The sequence below is a fragment of the Kogia breviceps genome, chromosome 8 (genome assembly GCF_026419965.1).
Source record: "Kogia breviceps isolate mKogBre1 chromosome 8, mKogBre1 haplotype 1, whole genome shotgun sequence".
Lineage (NCBI taxonomy): Eukaryota > Metazoa > Chordata > Mammalia > Artiodactyla > Physeteridae > Kogia > Kogia breviceps.
In genome coordinates, this window is record NC_081317.1 from 17269487 (window position 1) to 17289544 (window position 20058).

Consider the following 20058-nt stretch of genomic DNA (forward strand, 5'->3'; position numbering starts at 1 on the left):
TTAAGTTTCATTAGGTCCCATTTGTTTATTTTTGTTTTTATTTCCATTTCTCTGGGAGGTGGGTCAAAAAGGATCTTGCTGTGGTTTATGTCATAGAGTGTTCTGCCTATGTTTTCCTCTAAGAGTTTTATAGTGTCTGGCCTTACATTTAGGTCTTTAATCCATTTTGAGTTTATTTTTGTGTAGGTGTTAGGGAGTGTTCTAATTTCATTCTTTTATATGTAGCTGTCCAGTTTTCCCAGCACCACTTATTGAAGAAGCTGTCTTTTCTCCACTGTATATTCTTGCCTCCTTTATCAAAGATAAGGTGACCATATGTGCGTGGGTTTATCTCTAGGCTTTCTATCCTGTTCCATTTATCTATATTTCTGTTTTTGTGCTAGTACCATACTGTCTTCATTACTGTAGCTTTGTAGTATAGTCTGAAGTCAGGGAGCCTACTCCTCCAGCTCTGTTTTTCTTTCTCAAGATTGCTTTGGCTATTTGGAATCTTTTGTGTTTCCATACAAATCGTGAAATTTTTTGTTCTAGTTCTGTGAAAAATGCCAGTGGTATTTTGATAGGGATTGTATCGAGTCTATAGATTGCTTTGGGTAGTAGAGTCATTTTCACAATGTTGATTCTTCCAATCTAAGAACATGGTATATTTCTCCATCTGTTTGTATCATCTTTAATTTCTTGTGTCTTTTAATTTTCTGCATACAGTCCGTTTTTCTTTCTCAAGATTTTCTTACTTTTCTAAAAAGGATTTCAAGCATCCCACTAACTGAATGACCTCACATAAGCCCCTCCACATTCGGATTCTGGGCTGGCATCTCTCCTTTGATCCATTTCAACCACACTCCCTGAGCGACCACTATATGCCAGACTCTGGGGTGTAAAAAGGAACAAGGTCCAAGGTGCATCTCCCAGAAGCTGAGAGTCTATGGTGGGGGGGTGGGGGTGGCGTGGGGAAGGGATGGGCACGCAAGCAAATCATTCTTCCTGTAAGTGAAGAGGTTTTACTAGAGCAGCTGTATTAAGGATGGGGCTGCCCAGACACCTGATATTGTAAGGTGTGGAGGCAACTGGGGTCCTCTGCTCACCACGGGGAAAATAAAGGGAAGAGTCTGAAGGTATCCATGTCCTGCCCCCACCTGCTTCAATCCAAGAGAGCAGCTCTGCTTTCTTCAGTTTTCTATACCCAGATCCCAGAAAAAGTGTAGCTTGAATAGAAGGTTTTGCTGCTAGTTTTTTCTTTTAGCATTGAACAAAAAGCTTCCTCTCGTCCCTTTATGGGCCGACATCCCAGGATTTGCTCCCAGATTTGTCTGCTTTACACATCATTCACTTTGATCCTTATCACGTGTGTTATTGAGTTAGCTCACGTGGGCCTGGCTGGCAGTCTCCCTGTGTCACCTGTGAGCTCTGTGGGGGCAGGGTCCCTGCAACCTCCCCTGGTTATCCCCAGCCTCCAAGCAGAGCCAGCCATACAGGAGGTGTCCCCTGGGCTTTGGCCGACATCTGAGGGTTGACTGCTCAGTGGAGAACAGAGATCTGCTTTTTCTGTGTGCCTGAGATGGGCAGGAATGAAAAGCTGAAAAGGATGAAAGAAAGCTGTAGAGAGACAGGGTTAAGTTCAAGGGCAGATAGTATTTCCTGCATGTCTCCTCATGAGGATGTGTGATTCCTAGACCCTTAAAGCAAAAAAGACTGGGCACGCACTCAGTCCCACGTTCCCTTGCCCATGGCTCTGGATGCTGTGGGCATTGTGAGTGTTGAGGTACCACCTCCTCTTCCGAGGAAGCTGAATTTGAGTCTCACCTTCCAGGTTGTTATGAAGGCACAGGTCTCCCCTGCTGTCCAAAAGTAGAGCATTCCTATGAAACCTTTCATAAGCTGAAATGGCATAAAGTGAAGAAGCGATCACCTTAGGACACATGTTGCTAACGGATGCAGAGAATAAATCACAGATGCACACAGACACGGTTCAAAGCTCTGGCGGCTTGATGCTGAGATGCTGAGTGTAGTTCCCAGGTAAGGAGCTTGGTGGTGCCTGTCTCACTGCTCAGGGTGCGAACTGCTTCTAGAAGCCTCCCTGCACAACAAACACTGAACACTGTTTTTGCCTTTCGCCTTTTGCAAAAATGAAAATCCTCTTCGGATTTCTTTCGATTACTGAAAAGAGGTACAAATGTGGGTCTTTCGTAAAAGCAAACTGGCGTAAAGCGAACTTTTGAAAAGCGGAGGACACCTGTATACTTGTCAGTTGAGTAGGATAAAACACATTTATTGAGTGTCTTACTTTAACGTATAACTTTCTAATGCTTCATCTCATTATACCTGGGTTTCCAGCTGTCCTCTTGAACGTGGAGGTGGGCAGGTCTGCTTAGGAAGACAAGGCGAGACCCTGAGTGGGAGTCCCGGCCTTGCACACCTGCACTCACGCAGAGCTCCCTTCCACGCAAGAGGAGGCAGGGGCCCCTGGGAGAGGAGAAAGACTGTGTGTTGGGTTGCGTGAGGGGCCGTCCAGCATTCAGGGCGCGTCGCTTGCCTGGGGGATTCGTGGAGGCTTCGTCTCCTTTTATATCCTGTGCACGTCTTGGTAAAGTGCTAAATGTTTTGTGCCGGCACAAACGCCCCTTTTGTATCACTCCAGCTCCTGCTGGTGGCTCTTCACAGCCCACGATAAGTTGTACATTTATTTCCGCTAGGACTTTTCAAAAAGGGACACGTGCTCTGCTGTACAAGAAAAATCTGTCTCTCCCACCTACCCACACCCTCTCCCCCAGAAGTGAAACCCAAAGATTAGCCCCCTGGGTGGTCTTTTTAGTCTCCTGAAATAACCCGGACTACTGAGGAAGGAGGTGGTGTTAGGAGGCTTCCAAGACGGGGAAGGTTTCCGAAGGCTGGGCTTGCTCCCTATTCTTTGCAAAAAGAGGGCATAGAGGGGTCTTTAGAGGGCTGGGGGAGACTTATCTTGGAGGACAGTGCTGGAGACATTTGGCTTGGGCCTCATAGTCTCACTGCAAACACAGAGCTCTGACATTACCTCCAAATCGAGTTCTGGAGCATTTAGTCCCAGAAAAGCACTGGAGGACTGAAAGATGTTCATCACACGGCCTGGATCTCGAGTTTATTTTTATAATCCTGTTTGTTATGTGAATTTTTGAAGAGATGGAAGAGGCCCAGACCTTTCTGCTTTAGAGAACAGATATAGATCCTACTCAACAGGCAGATTGATAACAGACACTCCTTAGCACTTAAACTATGCCAGAACCTGTTCTGAGTGCTTTACACATATTAATTGGTGAAAGCTCTGCAATTCCAACGCCTGGGGTAGGTGATGTCATTATTCCCATTTTACAGATGAGGAAACTGAGGCCCAGAGAGCTCAAGTAAATTGTTGGAAGTCCTACAGCTAGTAAGTGACATAGCCAAGATGGAGGAGCAGGCAGTCTGGCCCCCAGGATGAGGTCTCAACCACAGCATGGTCTGGCCTCTTGGAGATGAGCAGCGTCTGACTAGAGTCATGCTGTCCCACCTGTCACCTCTTGGTTATATCCCAGACTCTCGGGGTCCTAAGAAGAAACCATCATACGGCCACATAAGAGTGCCCGCCCCTACAACATAGGAGCCTCATACAGCCTTAACCCTTGGTACTCCTGTGTCCTGGAGAGACACAGGTTTCCCCCAGTTATTCACATCTTTGTTATGCCAGGCCCCGTGGTGGGCACTGGAGCTTCAGCAAAGGCACGAGCATCGCTGTGCCTGTCCTCCCCTCGTGCAGACGAAGGAGAGGGATGGAAGGCACTCACCTTCTGGTGTGATGCTGGCCAGGATGGTAGAGGGGTGGGTGTGGGGCACGCAGCAGCAATCCCACCCATGGGGGCTTCTAGATGCAACTAATAATTAATTACTGAGACTCAAACCATTAACAGGCATGAGTGAAGCCAAAAGCATAGGGAGGGAGGGTGGCGAACAGCGTTCCTGGCAGAGACCCAGACGCAGTTGAGAGCCTGTCCCTTCTTGACGGCCAGCCGTGCCCGTCTCCAGTGAGCCCGTCCACAGGGACACCTGCCTGGTCATGCAAGCAAAGAGGCTTTCGAGACGTATTTCCTTTGGACTCCAGACCTCTGCATGGAAGGAAAAGAATATCAAACTATAGCCTTGTGGCTGTCACATACCACACCCTGATCTGAACCCTCTAACTGTGTCATCTCATTTAATCCTTCTCACAAGGAACCTGAGGCCCAGAGAGGGAATTTGTCTCCTGTCCAGGAAGAGGAAGAGGTGGGCTTGGCAGGGAGGTTGGGATATTGCCAAGCCTGGGCCTCTCACACCGGTGCCCTGACATCCAACCTGCCTCTGAGGAGTGATTTCAGTGCTACCGGAAAATCCCTGACTGTAGAATTCCAGTTTAGTCCTGGTGGTCTGGCTGAGGCAACACCATTCTCCTGATCATTTATTTTGTTCATGAACCTATATATAGCTGGGCAAGGTTCAGAGCGAGTGATTCAGCCATTCTACGCAAGGCAGCTGGAGTGGTTCACCTAGGGCTAGAGAAGCTCCACTTTCAAGATGGCATTCAAGTTGATGCTTGCTGCAGCTGGGAGCTCAGAGGGGACTGCAGGTTGAGGGACCCGGTAACTTTTCGACCGGGCCTCTCCATGGACTGCTTGGGCTCCCACACAGTATGGTGGTCGAGTTCCAAGAGAGCAAGGTGCATGGGATGGCATTTTATGACCTAACCCTGGAAGTCACAGAGCATCATGTCTACTGTACTTTATGGATTGATGCAGTCATACACATCAAGCCAGTTTCAAGGAAAAGAGACAGAGACCCTAGCAGTCAATGAAAAGAGTGCCAAGGTCACCATGGAAGAAGTGCATGTGGGATGGGAGACAGTGTTGTGGCTATCTTTGGAAAGTGCAATCTATCACAAGTATTGACTGTTTACTCGGCACCACTCTAGATGCTAAGTATACTTCAGAAAATAAAACAAAGACCCCTGCCATCATGGACCTTATATTCAAGCGGGGGTGGGGGGGTGGGGGGGACAGACAGTAACATGACAAATAAATAAAGTATGTAGTAAGTTAGCGGTGATAAGTGCTACTAGAAAAAGAGCAGGAGAAGGGGGTCTGGAGTGTGGGGTGAGAGTAGCAATTTTTTTTTTCATATAGCAGGTTCTTATTAGTTATCTATTTTATACATGTTAGTGTATATATGTCAATCACAATCTCCCAATTCATCCCACCACCACCCCCACCACCCCCCTTGGTGTCCATACATTTGTTCTCTACATCTGTGTCTCTATTTCTGCCTTGCAAACCGGTTCATCTGTACCATTTTTCTAGATTCCATTTATATGCGTTAATACACGATATTTGTTTTTCTCTTTCTGACTTACTTCACTGTATGACAGTTTCTAGATCCATCCACGTCTCTACAAATAACCCAGTTTTGTTCCTTTTTATGGCTGAGTAATATTCCATTGTATATATGTGCCACATCTTCTTTATCCATTCGTCTGTTGATGGACATTTAGGTTGCTTCCATGTCCTGGATATTGTAACTAGTGCTACAGTGAACACTGGGGTGCATGTGTCTTTTTGAATTATAGTTTTCTCAGGGTATATGCCCAGTCATGGGATTGCTGGGTCATATGGTAAGAGAGTAGCAATTTTAAATAACATAATCAGAGAGGTTTTCCCAAGAATATGTCATCTGAACAATAAAATTAAATAAGAAGAGAGAATGAGTGTGTATATATCTGGGGAAAGAACATTCCGAGAAGAAGGAACTACCAGTGCAAAGGCCCTGAGGCACAGAATGCCTGGGGTGTTTGAAGAATGATAAGATCAGTGTTCCTGTGGTAAGAAGTGAGAAGAGCAGTAGATGATGTCAAAGGAGCAGTAGGTGGCCAGGTCATAGAAGAACTTTAGCTTTGACTCTGAACGAAATGGAAAGCTATTGGAGATCCTGAAAAAAAGAGAAACGTGATCTAACCAAATTTTCAAAAGGAACACTGTGGCTGCTTTTTTGAGAATAGACTATAGGGGAGGGAGGTCGGAGGTGAGGAGGACAGGTAGAAAGGTACTGCAGTAACCCAGGTGAGAGGCGATGGAGGCCTGGGCCCGGGTGGTGGCAGTGGAGGTCGGGAAGAGGGTTTAGATTCAGGAAGCATTTTGAAGTTCACATCTCCTTAAAGAGAGAAAGGTCTCCTCCCCTGCCGCCGCCGCGGAGTTGCACGGAGGCAGAGGCTCCGGGTGCACTCAAGATTCGGCTCCACCCATAACCCACCGCCCTGGCCTGGGAAGGCATTGCTGCCGAAGTTGTAATGGACGTTAATACTGCGCTGCAAGAGGTGCTGAAGACCGCCCTCATCCACGATGGCCCAGCACGTGGAATTCGTGAAGCTGCCAAAGCCTTAGACAAGCGCCAAGCCCATCTCTGTGTGCTTGCATCCAGCTGCAGTGAGCCTGTATGTGTCAAGTTGGTGGAGGCCCTTTGTGCTGAGCACCAGATCAACCGGATTAAGATTGATGACCGCAGAAACTAGGGGGATGGGTAGTCCTCTGTAAAAGTGACAGAGAGGGGAGACCCCATAAAGTGGTTGGTTGCAGTTACGTGGTGGTTAAGGAGTATGGCAAAGAGGCTCAGGCCAAGGATGTCACTGAGGAGCATTTCGAATGCAAGAGATGATCAAATAGAACAACCGGGCTCTTGTTCCTCAAAAACATAAAAATAAAAAAAAGAGAGAGAGAAAGGTAGGTGTCAAGCACGATTCCATAACACCCCCTTATCTGTCCTGTGGCGTTGGCTAGTCTTTGCAGAGGGAAGAAGGTGGGCTTCTTGTCTTGGCTCACCCCGAGCCCTCTCTCTTGAGAAATGATCCTTATTCTTTCAGACAATTTCATTGGACTCTTTTTTGTTCCCCACAGCTTGTACTGTAAGCAGTTGGGTGGGGTGTCCTACCCGCTTCCTGCGGAATGGTAACCCTATACAGTGCTCTGGGACAATGGTTTCTGTGGTGTATCAATGGGGAAAAGGCCGCCTTCGTTTTTCTCCCCTTCTGAATATTTACAACGTGTACTTCCTCTGAAAAGTCCTGAACTAAAGACCTTGTTTAACTTAGTGCAGCACACCATTTCTCAAATGTATTTGACTCCAGGAACTTTTTCCATTAGCATGCTTCCTCGGAACAATTTGGGAAAGGCTGATCTTATTTCAGTGACCTTCCTCCAAGGAGGAGATCATCAAAGCAGCCAGGTCTCAGCTATCTGCGTGATTTGGAGCTGCCTATCCTAAACCAATTTGCCAGGCTGCTCTGCCCTTTCTGGCCTCCCGCCTGCAGTCTCCTCACCTTTGAGGTCCTGCAGAGGCCGCCCTTTGCTGGGACAGTGCTGCCCCATCCACATCGCTGTCTGCACTGAGATGTCACGTGCAGGAAAGCTTAAGAGTCAGCGCACCGAGGTTGTCCCTGACTCTCCCATTTGCTCCTACAATCATTTATGGGCACTTATTCTATTCTATGATGCTGAGCTGCTGGAAGATGCAGAGATGAATCCAGGCTGGGTCTTGCTGTCAAGGTGATTCAGGTACATCAATAGCAGTCATGTAAGGGGAGCTAAAGTAAGAATTGCTATAGGAATAATGCAACTTTAAGCACAAACACACACACACACAATATCAGTAACCAGAAGAGGGTTTGGGATTCAGAACTTGCAAATTATAGTCACTATGTTTGACCTTGGACCCATTTTTTCACACTTCTATCATGGTTTTCAAGAAATCCACAAAAAAAAAAATCTTCATTTGATGTAGCAAATAGTTTTACCGCCTGGCAGGCCAGGAGCTAACCTAAGGCAAAGAAACCCTAAAGAACAGAACCGGACTGCTGGTTCCCTCACAGTGTGTAATAAATGTGTTGTGCCCTCCCACTTGCTTCCTGTAGAGCCTCAGAACCTAAATGAGGTGTGGGTGGAAGGGAGAAGAGGAAGGAGAGACAGGGGGTAGAGGGAGCGGGGAGCGGGCAAGGAGCACTTAGGCTGGTGGTGAGAGACTTTTCCTACCGGAGACTCACCCTTGGGACTTTTTGATGGAAACTATTCTGGAAACTTCTGGTGGCTCCTACCCTCCCCAGCTGCAGGTAGCCTTGAGGGGTTGCACTGGTGGCCAGATGTCCCATCCTCTTCCTCAATCATCTTGTGGGATTAGCTAGTATGAGTGGTGAGTCTCCTGCCTTAAAGAATGGATCATCTCACAGGGCTCTCTTTTTTTCTCTGATTGTGTTTAAACTTTCTGTTTCTGAGGATTAAGCCCAAGGAATACAGCCCAGGAAAAATCTCTGAAAATGAGTTCTCTCTATATAAATCAATAACAAGAAAACCATAGACCCTCAGAAGCCAAGAGCATGATAAGGGAGAGAGGTGTCCAAAAGCAGAGACCCTAGAAAATGGTGACTCCCACCCCTCCCTGTTAACATCCTTCTACACTCACTGAGCCTTGGTTTCTTCATCCATAAAATGGGAATATGGATGTTTAGTTCTCAGGGTTGCCATGAGGATTAGATGAAAACCCAGCACGGTCCCTGGTAATTAATGTTGCTCTGTAAATGGTAGCTGTCATCAGCATCATGGTCATTGTTGTGGAGGGAGGAGGTATCCATGAAGACTACATGGAGAAAATGACATCAAGAAAGATAAGATGTAGGCATGTGAACATTGCGGGAAAAGATGGAATTCCAGGCGGAGGACTAGCCTAGGAGAAGCACAAGGTCCCGAAAGCTTAAGGCACTCTTACAGAAGATGCTCCCCTGTGCTGACAGCTTCGCCTGTGTGGACTTAACCCGACCAGTTCTAACTCAAGGTCATTGAATGACACTTTGACTTTGACCCCACTGCCGGCGTTGTCCTTGTGAAGTGGCCCCTCTTTAATACTCATTGATACCCACAAAGCAAGGCAAAGGACGTGTTCTGGTTCAGCTGAAACCTTGCTCAGTCAAAACCCTGACTGACGCTATGACAGTTAGAAAAACTTTAAAAAACTCATTACTTCTGAATCCATTCAATCAGTTTCCTGACTCCATGGAGACTAGGAAGGAACTTCACCTTTTAATTCATTAAAGGAGTGATTTTTTTTTTTAAGTATAAGAAACGTAGCAAGAAAATGCATGTCCTGTTTTCCAGGGCGCAGGGAACAAACAAGATGTGAATGCAAATTATGCCCCAGACAGGAGACACTATTGACTACTTTTTTGGCTCTCAGCTTTGCAAAGTCCATTTTGCAACTGGGGAGTCAGAGACTCTTAGCAGGGAAGTTATCTGCTAGGATTACTAGGTCTGATTCCATTTTCCAAATTCTTTCCACATTATCATGTTGTCTTCTGTGATAACCAGACTGTGTACTAGACATTTCTCATTTTTAGAGTTGACTTAAAAATGCATGCTTCGATTCTGCTTTTATAAATTAGAACAATATCACTAAAGCTAAAACCACCCTGACTGGCCCACCCACATTCACCATTGCTAGTCCCATCCTTTCTTTATTTCTGAGTTTCTCTCCTCAAAATTAGCCACTCGTGTAAATGCGGTTTTAATCTCTCCAACATAACTTTAAATGAGTTTGTTGTCGCTTTTCAGTCCTTTAAAAATACTTTTCCATATATGTCACCTACCCAAAGGGAAGCTCTAATGTGTGCATGTTTTCTTAAATGGTGTCATACTATATATAACATTCTGCATCTTGCTTTTTCCCTCAGATATACTTTTTGAGCTCTACCCATGTTGACACATATAGAGTCAGTCCATTCCTTTTAACTGCAGGAGAACATTCCAGCACATGAAAATACCATTTTTATTCCACAGTGCCCTGATTGAAGGTTATTTAGGTTGTTTCCAATGCTTTGCTGTTACAAGCAGTGCCTCGGTGATCATCTTGTACACATATATCTAGGTGTGTATGTTTGCGCCCTTGAAAAGCTCACACTTAAAAGCTAACAAGTGGAATGCTCGTTATAGATCACTTTTATCTGTGTGAGAAGCACTTTCCTGTAAGGACCTCTGATCCTGGGATCTGGGTTGACCATCTGGTTTACAGAGTTACTGACACTCAGTCTTGGAGGAAATGTAAAGATTCAAACCTCTCCTTTTAAAGTTGGATTCTGATGCCCAGAGAGACGAAGGGACTTGACCATGGTCACAGTACCCAGAGCTCCTTCTTGCGTGCCCTCAGCGAGCTGTACTGTTTACCTGTGTCCTTCCCATCTCCTCTTGGCTCTTGGCAGTGGTCACCTACATCTTCAGGTCTGTGCTACACCTGACTCTCTCTGCCTCTGGGCTTTAGGAGAAACTTGGGGAGGGGGGCAGTCCTAGGAGTAATACCTTCAAAAGATTGCACAACCCTCAACAAATGACAGGCAGGAAGCCGGTGGAAAAATACCCCAGGTTCCTCGCCCCTTGGTGGAAAGATTCTGGGTGCATCCTACCCAGCCTCTGAGAGACTCCAGCAAGACTGCCGCCGTTTCCCCATGTGGTGACCCACTTATTAACACACCCTTGTTAGCTTTCCTCCCTCCCTTGTCTCTCTTACTTCCCAGCCCCTCACCTGCTTCCTGGGATCACCTCCCAAATCAACTACCTGTACCCAGATCCTTGCCTCAAGGTCTGCTCTTCACGGGACTCAAAGACTGCATCTGTATGCCAGGGTCTGTGCCAGGCAGAAGGAGACACAAGAAATGAATAATATATGATTTGCTGCTCTTAACGAGTCACAAGCCAGTGACCCAGGTCTTCTGACTCTCAGTGCAGTGCTCTTTGTGCTGCCTCATATCTGTGCATTTTAATTCAATGACATTCTTTAAAAAAAAAAAAAAAAAGGCCATCAGTCTTCCCAGCAATCAGTCTGACTAAATGAAGTTTTATTGTAGTAAGTTAATTCCACTGCTTGTTTTTTTTAATAGTAAAGACCCGACTAAAATATTAATCCTTAAACACAGACCTTCACTGGATACCAAGCAGTTGCCCCAACACGCTATCACCGTCTCCATTTTTCTGATATATGTTTCTCCTCCCTCTGTTCTTAGTGAATGTTGATGTTCAGTTCACCCTGATCAGTGTTTAGCTCTTCTGGTCAATTTATCTTATTTATTGACCTGAGCAGAAAATCAATGTCGTCTTCATTTGCCGTCCTGTTTAATTCGGGAGAATTGGATTCTGTGGAAACTGTGCCCAAACTACTAGAGCCTTGAAAGGGTACCACCTACTCCAGAGAGCCTTCCAGGGTCCAGCCTGAATTGACCTCCTCTCCTACCCCCTCCCTTCTCCCACTCCCACCCCTTTAAAAACAGAGACAGTCAAGACCAGATCTGTATGCTTAGTAAGTACAAATGGATGTAAAGTTTGCTTTCAGAACGGGCTGGGTCTCCGAGATCTCTCTGCCCAAAGACTCCCTTCCCGCGGGACCGCTTTCATAAATGCACAGGGAGGCAAAATGCCTTTGCCATAAATAAATAACGTGACCGAGAACACTTCTGAAAAGCTGGTTGCTTTCACAATCTAACAACTGCTGGGGAGCCTCAGGTCCAAAACTGCTGCAGGAGTTTTCCTTTCAAACAGACCTCGAATCCTAATCCTAGCTCCTCCCTGATTAACTGAGACTTTGGGCAAATTACCTGCCCCCTCTGAACTTCTGTTTGCTCACCTGTAAAAGAAGGCATGGAGATTGTTGTCAGAATAACAGAAAATACCCCTGACACTCACAGCAGGGCACTGGGCTCCTACTGTCATGTGCTTGTTGCCATTTGGCATTTTTTCCTTTTTTAATTGAAATGGAGTCATTAAAGAACTTATATTTCTTTTGGCCACCTTCAAATATCAGTGATCATTCAACACATGTTCCTACTTGCCATTTTCTTTTGGAAACCAAGAGTAAAGCCCAATTTAGCCCCAAATCCTGGGCAGAAAGGATTTCTTTCTAGAAACTGGCAGGTAAATGTCTGTCTTGGCCTTGGGATCCCCCTTTAGCCTGTGTCTGAGCAGAGCCTGCATGGAAGAGGCTTCTGGTCAGTGTCTGACTGAAGTAAGGAAGTAGGGATGGCCGGTTGTTGCTGCCCTGGAGTGAAAAGTATGAATTGCTAGAAAACAGTCAACAATTGCAATATTTGGGACACATTATACTTCAAAAAAAAAAAAGGCTGTTTATTTGAAATTCAAATTTACCTGATGTCCTGAATTTGTATTTGCTAAATCTGGCCCCCCTAATATGAGGTGGCCGTCCAATGACATTGAGCCGGTGACATTTGAGCCAAGAGGCTGTCTGGGGAAAGGGCATCTGTGCTTGGATCAAAGATCGCACAATAACAATTGTAGCTCTCTCTAGGTAATGGAATTAATGGATTTGTTTTTCTTTTTACTTTTCAGTGTTTTCTAAACACCTTAAAACAGCAATGTATGACTTTTCTAATGTAAAAAAAAAATTGATTGAAAGTCAGTGAGCTGGATAGGGTACAGCCTGGCCTGACCAGGATTGACATTTAGCTCTATCCATCTTCTCTCCTTTGCTTCCTGCAGACCAGGCCCCCAGTCACCCCGCCCAGTTTAACCAGCCCCCTCCCCTTTGCCTCTTTAACAAACCATCTACCCTCAGATCACGTAACCGACCGTAAATATCTGTATATGAGGGCAGCACCTACTCCACAAATTCACCGGACTGAGGAGGCTGTCACCTTGGGTATGGCTTTCTCACACATGAAGGGTATTTTTGCAACTAATTTCTTTTAAACAACAACTGCTTGGGGGAAGATACATTAGACTAGATCAGGAATTATAGGTGAAGAGTTGGAATAAAGTAGTTTTGTTCAAAAAGAGTAGGCAAGAGCAGTAGTTCTAAATGTATTAGCATATGTAATAGGAGATTTTAAACGGGTAGGGGTATTACTAAAGTAATACATGAAATACTTTAAGTAGATCTATGACTGGTTCATTTACATTTCTAAGTCAAGTTTATATTTTCAGGCAAATCAAATAACACTTAAAATCTTCTCAGGAAGGTGGTGGTGAATTTCCTTATATTCAGTAATACGTGGGGAAGGGCTTTCTAGACACTGAATACTGCAGACTTTTCCATCTTAGCTGTTACAATAAATAACAGCTAAGGGACTTCCAGTGGTTAAGACTAGGCGCTTCCACTACAGGAGGCATGGCTTTGATCACTGGTCTGGGAACTAAGATCCCACAGGCCACATGGTGCAAAAAAAAAAAAAAACCAAAAAACAGCTAACATGTCTTGAATACTTACATTGTGACCAGTTCTAAATGCTTTGTCTGTGTTAATGCATTTTGTGCTTAGGGCAACCCTATGTCCAGGGTGGTATTGTTACTTCTGTTTCACAGTTAAGATCTTAGGCAGTCTGGTTCCAGAGCCTACACTTAAAATAAAGATATATATTTTTTTATGGAAAATATCAAACATATACCAAAGTAGCTGGAGTAACCTCACCTCATAGCTCAGAGCCCAGCTGTCAATCAAGTGGTACCGTATTGCTCATCCCACAGCCTGCATTCAGATTCTAGATCCTCCACTTTTCTTGCCGTGAAGCACCGTGCCTGTCCCCAGGCCTCGCTATGCCTCAGTTTCCTCATCTATAAAAGGGGTGGTAAGGAACACAGGTGCTGTTTCATGGGTTTGGGGTAAGATAGCACATTTTGCCCCGCTCCCTGTTTGACACATAGGAGACATAGCATTATGGGATTAATGTTCATTTCCCGAGTCTAACAGAAGCTGCCAGAGAACCAGGCTGACTGAATACCACCGACCACTGAACAGTAGGTATTCAGTAAATGTCTGTCAGGGAAAGTGAAATGTCTTGTCTCAGCCCCAAAGCTCCACCGCATATGGCTCCTTGTCTTTAAGCAGAGAAATTTTCCTTCCCAAGTTAATAGTTAGAACTACTCAAAACCTTTCCAAAAACAAACAGTCTTTGAGAGAAATTGTTTACTAATGCAAATATCAAGGTACCTCTCTGGCTACTGTTAGCAAAATAAACTGAACAGTGAATACAAATACATTAGATGCAGCAACACCAGTCCTTTGGATTCTAAGAACTTTGCTTTGATGACTGGAGCCTGAAGAACTGTTTGTAGAGAGACCGGAATTGCTTTGTGTATGTGAAGGCTAGCAGAGAGCTGAGTTCTTCCTAGGCTAACCTCAAGGCCACTGGCACCAAATGGAATTTTAGGCCAGGCAGAGAGGTAAAATCACTAATAAAATTAATGAGAAATTGTCTTTCTTTGAGCAGCTGCTTCAGGCAGAATTAGGTTGATCTCATACCTCTGCCACTACCAGCCGGGAAAAGGTCACTTCCCTTTTTGGAGACATGATCTGCTTGCCTATAAAATGGAGATAGCTATCATGGGGCTGACTCATTATGAGACTTAATGAGATAATATTACAAGTGTGTCTCACCCTCTTTAAACATGCTCTTGTCTTCTTTAGCAGCAGCGCCATTCACAATGTAGCCACATTTTTCAAGCAAGAAAACTGAAGCTCAGAGAGGTTAAGTACCTTACTCAGAGTCACACAGCTTTTACAGGGGACTTAATTTCAAGGTCTGCATGCCAACAAATGATTTTGTAAATAAATGCTTGGGTATCGTTTATTTAAAGGTGGGGGGGGGGAGGGGGAGCAATAAACGAAATCTTCCTCAGTTCTGTGCACAGAATAGAGATGCCTGAGCCCGGGGAATTGGGCCCTCTGGATTATATAAAACAGAAATGGGAAGATTTCCTTTAACTACCATGTTGAGCTCTTGCTAGCAATTTGAAATGTTTATGTGCGTCCCGGGCAGCCGATCATCTATCTGGGTGGCAGGTGCAGTTAGAAACATGGCATAAGAAGGGAGTTTATTTATAAAGGGCCTGATGAATCCCTAAAATGAACTTGTCAGTCAGCCCAAGAAATGTAACTGTGAAGGAACAGGAAATTAATGATTGTCCCCCTTGGCATAGACAGGCACTCCGATATCAGGGCTATGATTTGCTGGCTGTCAGCACATTTCTCTCTCCCCCAGCCTAGTTGCTAGTTATTTCTGTCAATAGAAACTCAGTTCAGTACCTCAGAAATGTTGATCAATAAGCTCAGCACTTGCTGGTTGAAATGAGCTTTAGCATTGCCTGGAAAAGAAGGAAACAATTGTATTCCTTTCTCTCCCTCCTCACTTCCTCCCTCCCTCCCTCCCTCCCTCTCTTCCTCCCTCCCTTTCTCTCTTCTGTAGATGTTTTTTACACTAGCCACATCAGAGCCTGTGTTAATCTCTGAGGTTATACAAGTATTGGGTGGGCCGAAGTGTTCGCTTGGGTTTTTCTGTAAGATGTTATGGAAAAACCCAAATGGACGTTTTGGCCAACCCAGTAAATGAGAAAAATGAACACTGTGAGTAAACATCATACTCTTACGCCCCTCAAGGTGCCTCAGGAGGGATGCATCTGGGATCCAGGAGGGTGGACAGGCAGGGGACAGCAGTGCAGCCCACGTGGCACGGTGGAGGGAGGCCTCTTGGATTCCAGGGGGCAAAGAGTGAGCTGGGCTCCGGAATGTGAATAGGAGTCCACCAGACAGTCAAATGAGAGGACGGTGATATCCACATATTCAGAGATACAGTGGTGAGAAATGGCACGCCCCTGCTCCCTCGTGCTTACTTCTGCCTCCTCTTTTTTCTTTTTTTCTTTTGCTGCTCCCTTCTCAAGAATGAGCCTCTGGGGAATTGTAACACTGTCACTTTGGGGGCAAGAGAGATAAAAATACAAATGCCGTGCTATTCATATAGTATAATATAATGCAATGTAATATATACTAGTTCATATTAAGCGATGCTAATTCATGAAGTATCTACACTGTGCCAACAGAACCATCAGAAGGTCCCCAAGGGCAAGAAGTAGTGGCTGTCTCCATCTACACTGCTGTATCTAGCAGCCTACACATAATAGGCATGCAATGAATACGTTGCTTTTAGAATGAGTGTCACATCCTTTGCCTGTGCTACCTCTGATCTCATGATAAACCAAGATGAATAAGATGAATAATATACACTGCACACAGAGTAGTCAGAGTTATGCTTTTAAACTGTAAATCAGATCATCATACTCCTTGTACAAAATCCTCCAGCACCTTTGCTTTGTACCCATAGTTCAAATCTAAACCCCTGCCCTCTCCTCCAAGGTCCACTGGCCCCTGCTGCTCCTTTCAGGGCCAACCCCACCCCTGCCTCTGGGCCTTTGCACCTGCTGTTTCCTCCCATTGTGACATGCTTTCCCCAGCCCTGTTCTCTCCAGCACTTCCTCCCTGCTTCTGGTCAAAGGTCATCTCCTCAAGCCTTGGAGGTCCTTGGTCTCCCCACACCAGGAATCTCCATCTCGGCCTCTGCCTTCTTTTCCGTCCCTCACTCACCACTCTGACTTTATACTATGCATTTATGTGTTTGTTTATGCCAGTCTCCCCTGAAACATGGCTGGCTCTCAATAATCCCTTTTTGAATTTGTCACATAAATTTCTTTTTACATATTTCTGAATTTAATCTACTCAGCAACCCTATGAAACAGGCATTGCTGTCCCCACGTTCAGAGAAGGAATTTAGAACGTAATTAACAATAACACTAACAGCAGTAATTCCTTGAGCACTTGCTCTGTACCAGATGCCGTGCTAGACACTCTGCATTCATTACCCCACGGATTATCTCCATGACCCCACAAGACTTCCCTGACATTTTTGTAAACCAACACACCACCCCTCAGCCCACCGCCAACACTCCCTAGTCTCGTTCCGTCACAGTCACTGTCCAACACTTCAGCCATTTAACTCTTTAATCCTTTTTAATTTGTTTGAAGTTTCTCTTCCTCGTAGAATATAAATACCACGAGGGAAGGGTCTCTTTTTTTATACACCACAGTCTTTACTATATGTAGAATAATGCCCAACATTTGATATTTCTAAAAGAGCAAAGTCTTTCCTCCACCAAAAAAGAAAACACGATTTGCAGAAGAAGTCAGTTCCTCCACATGCTTGTACACCGTCTGCACTTGAGTTCTTCACGGACCCTGGGACTTGCCCGGAAGCACGGTCTCCACCTCCTTCCTCCCCCGCGCTCTGTCTTTTCTTTCCACCCAGCCCAGCAGGCCAAATAGTGGCCTTGTCTAGAACAAGACAGGCAACGCGGGCCTGTGGGCGGTAATTGCATCTTCCGCTGTGCTGTACGTCTCTCTGTCAGCGAGTCTGTGGCTCTTTGCTGCCTGATGTAGGTCCACCCAGATCCTTAAGAAGTAGAGACAAGGGGATAAACCCAGAAGGAAGGAGCCCGCGGCTCTCCCATACTCCCTGAGCAGTACCACCGAGAGCCTCCCCATCCTTTTGACATAAAGAAACAATTTTCCTGCATATGTCTAAGTTGGTAGTACATGCTAGTTAGTAGACATTCAATAGATATTTGCTGAATGAATGAATGAACATCCTGCCAGATGAATGAGCAAATTATCCTGAGGCTCGGGAAAAGGAAAGTGCCTGTCCAGGATCTTTCACCTGAGCAGCAGAGCAGAGGCCTTGAACCTACTCTCCTGGGTTCCAGGCTCGATGGCTTCCTCTGTACTTCACGGGCTCCTAGGTCCCCGAGCTCAGGCCCCGGATTCATAAGAAACAGGGCCTCTAGATAAAGCCTGCCTGACTGGGTGTGAGACTGAATTTAGAAGCAACTCTGTTACCATTGGTCTCAAGGTGCGTTCTCTGCTTTCCCTCCTTCCCTCCTCCTTGCTCCGTGCTCTTCCAGATGTCTGCAGGGCTGTGATCGAGGCCTCCTTTCCCCTGTCTTCTGCCCTCTGCTGGTCTCTCTCATAAGGCACAAGACAGACATCCCTCCTGGCCACGGCTGCCTGGAACTCAGGGTCCTCTCTCAATACCCTTCTCCAAAACCCCCGAATCTTCATCTGGATCTTCTGTTGCCAAAACTCAAGACACACTGAACCAGACTTAGAAGCTCTGAACTGAAGTGTTCCTTAATTATTAGTAGACACGTCTCTATTTATGTCATTCCCCTGTTCAGAAACTTAGAATGGCCAGCCATTGCTTATGACAACAGTCAGCAAACCCAAGTAGACCTGCCACAGAGGTCTTGGAACTTGAAGAAGTTCCAAAGGTGCGTGATCATGGGTAGTTTACAAGCAATTGATTTCCACACCCTCAACCTTCATGACTTTCTGCTTAAGATTCAGATTCCCAAGAGTGAGCCTCTACTTGGCCTGGTTATCAATTCCCTCACTCACCTGAAGGCCAGGGGAATGCAAGCACCTTGACTGATGAATCGACAAGGCTCTATCCATGGTGTATGCGTGATGGGGGAATGATGTACATTTCTACAAAGCGAAGGGGGTGCTTTTACCAGAAGGGGGCGTAGATATTGTATGAACAAATCTAAGGGCTGTCTACTGCATGGTTTCACCCCTATTATCACACATCCAACCCAGTGAAATACCATAGCCTCCTTGAAGTGTCTCTTTTTGTTAATTATGTATGCATGTGCATTTGTGTATATGTAATGTTTTCTTGATCTGGGGAGGAAAATAATATCATAAAGTTTTTCCATATAATTAGCTATACCTGGAAAGCATAATTTCAAATTTTCACATAACTTATTATATGAATGGATCGTATTGTCACTGTTAGATACTTAGATCGTTCCCACTTTTAACCCTGTTATGGATGATACTATGATGAACATTTTTGAACATATCTCTTTATCTGGTTGCTCTTTTTTCCTTTACAATGTACTACTATCACTAGGTCAAACTGTATGAGCACTTCAGAAGTCTGGTAGATTTTGCCAAATCGCTTTCCATAAATCTTGGCGATTTATACCAGCACAAGTAGAATAGGAAGAATATCATTTCACTCTACCCTCGTCAGCACTGAGAATTATCATTTGACAAAAATATTTGCCAACTTGATTGGTGAGATCTGCTACATTCTTGTCAATGCCTTTTGCATTACCACCCATGGTGCAAGCTCAACTCTAATGACCTATTTTCAGTCCATAATATTTCTCTTCCTCTTGCTCCCCTTCTTTCCTCCTCTTCCTCTTTCTCCAGTTCTCACTTATTTTTTAAAGTAAAATATCTCCTTATTTTTGAATAAGGATATACATGCACACAGTTCAAAATTCCAAAGATACAAGAAGGTAGAAGTCTTTCTTGAGCCACACACCCAACTACCACCCACTCCCCTCATCCCAAACTGGAAGTAATCTCCTCCCCTCTGACTTCCCATGGACCTTTTTGCTGTGTCTTCTCTGTTCTTCAATACTGCTAGCTTTTTGGAGGGCAGAGGCCATGGCTTAGTCTTGTCTGTACTTCTGACTCTTCATAGCACAGGGGAGGGTATAGCAGGTGCTCAGTAAGTATCTTTGTAATGGATGGTTAGATGGAACGATGGATATACGAATGGATGGATGGACGGATGGATGGATGCTTCTTTTGTTGATCCTAAAGAAATTAGGAATCATTGTTTCAGGCTTTGAATATCTAACAGTCTTGTAATTATGGATGATCAGCTGGCAATTACCTAGCGATTTCCACCACATAAAAACTCCATTCATTAAATTGTGCTACAGATAACCCTGATGCTTCAAAGTAGCAATATTTCTTTTCAGTAAATGAATTAACTAGTGTTTAATTACCATAACTCACTATCCACTACTATATGTTTTGGCAAGTAGCTGATAGACACAGGCTTTTCCTGCCTGGAATTTGCATTTTATAAAGTAATAGTTTGTAGGCTGGTAGAGGTGCCTCGTGTTCTACACAAGCTGGAGTCTCTTGAAAAATTGCATTTTCTTCTAACCTGTCACTACCATGCCAAGGCAGCAGGCACCCCAGGTGCTGACTGAGAAGGATGCTAAGAGGGACTTTACAATGGCTGAGCTCTTGCTCGGTGCTGGACAACGTGTGGGTGCTTTAGGTGCTTCATCTCATTTCGTTGTCACCTCTGTCCTGAGAGGGAGGTGCTGTAATCTCCATTTGACCAATCAGGAAGCT

General features: G+C 45.1%; 1 protein-coding gene and 1 pseudogene across 5 annotated transcripts in view; both read left to right on the forward strand.

Moving 5' to 3' along the window:
* Positions 1–20058, forward strand: part of ASTN2 (astrotactin 2) — a 911658-nt gene that overhangs the window by 516868 nt on the left and 374732 nt on the right. The gene's annotated exons all lie outside the window — the stretch shown is intronic.
* On the forward strand, positions 6296–6687 carry LOC131761010 (small ribosomal subunit protein eS12-like; annotated as a pseudogene).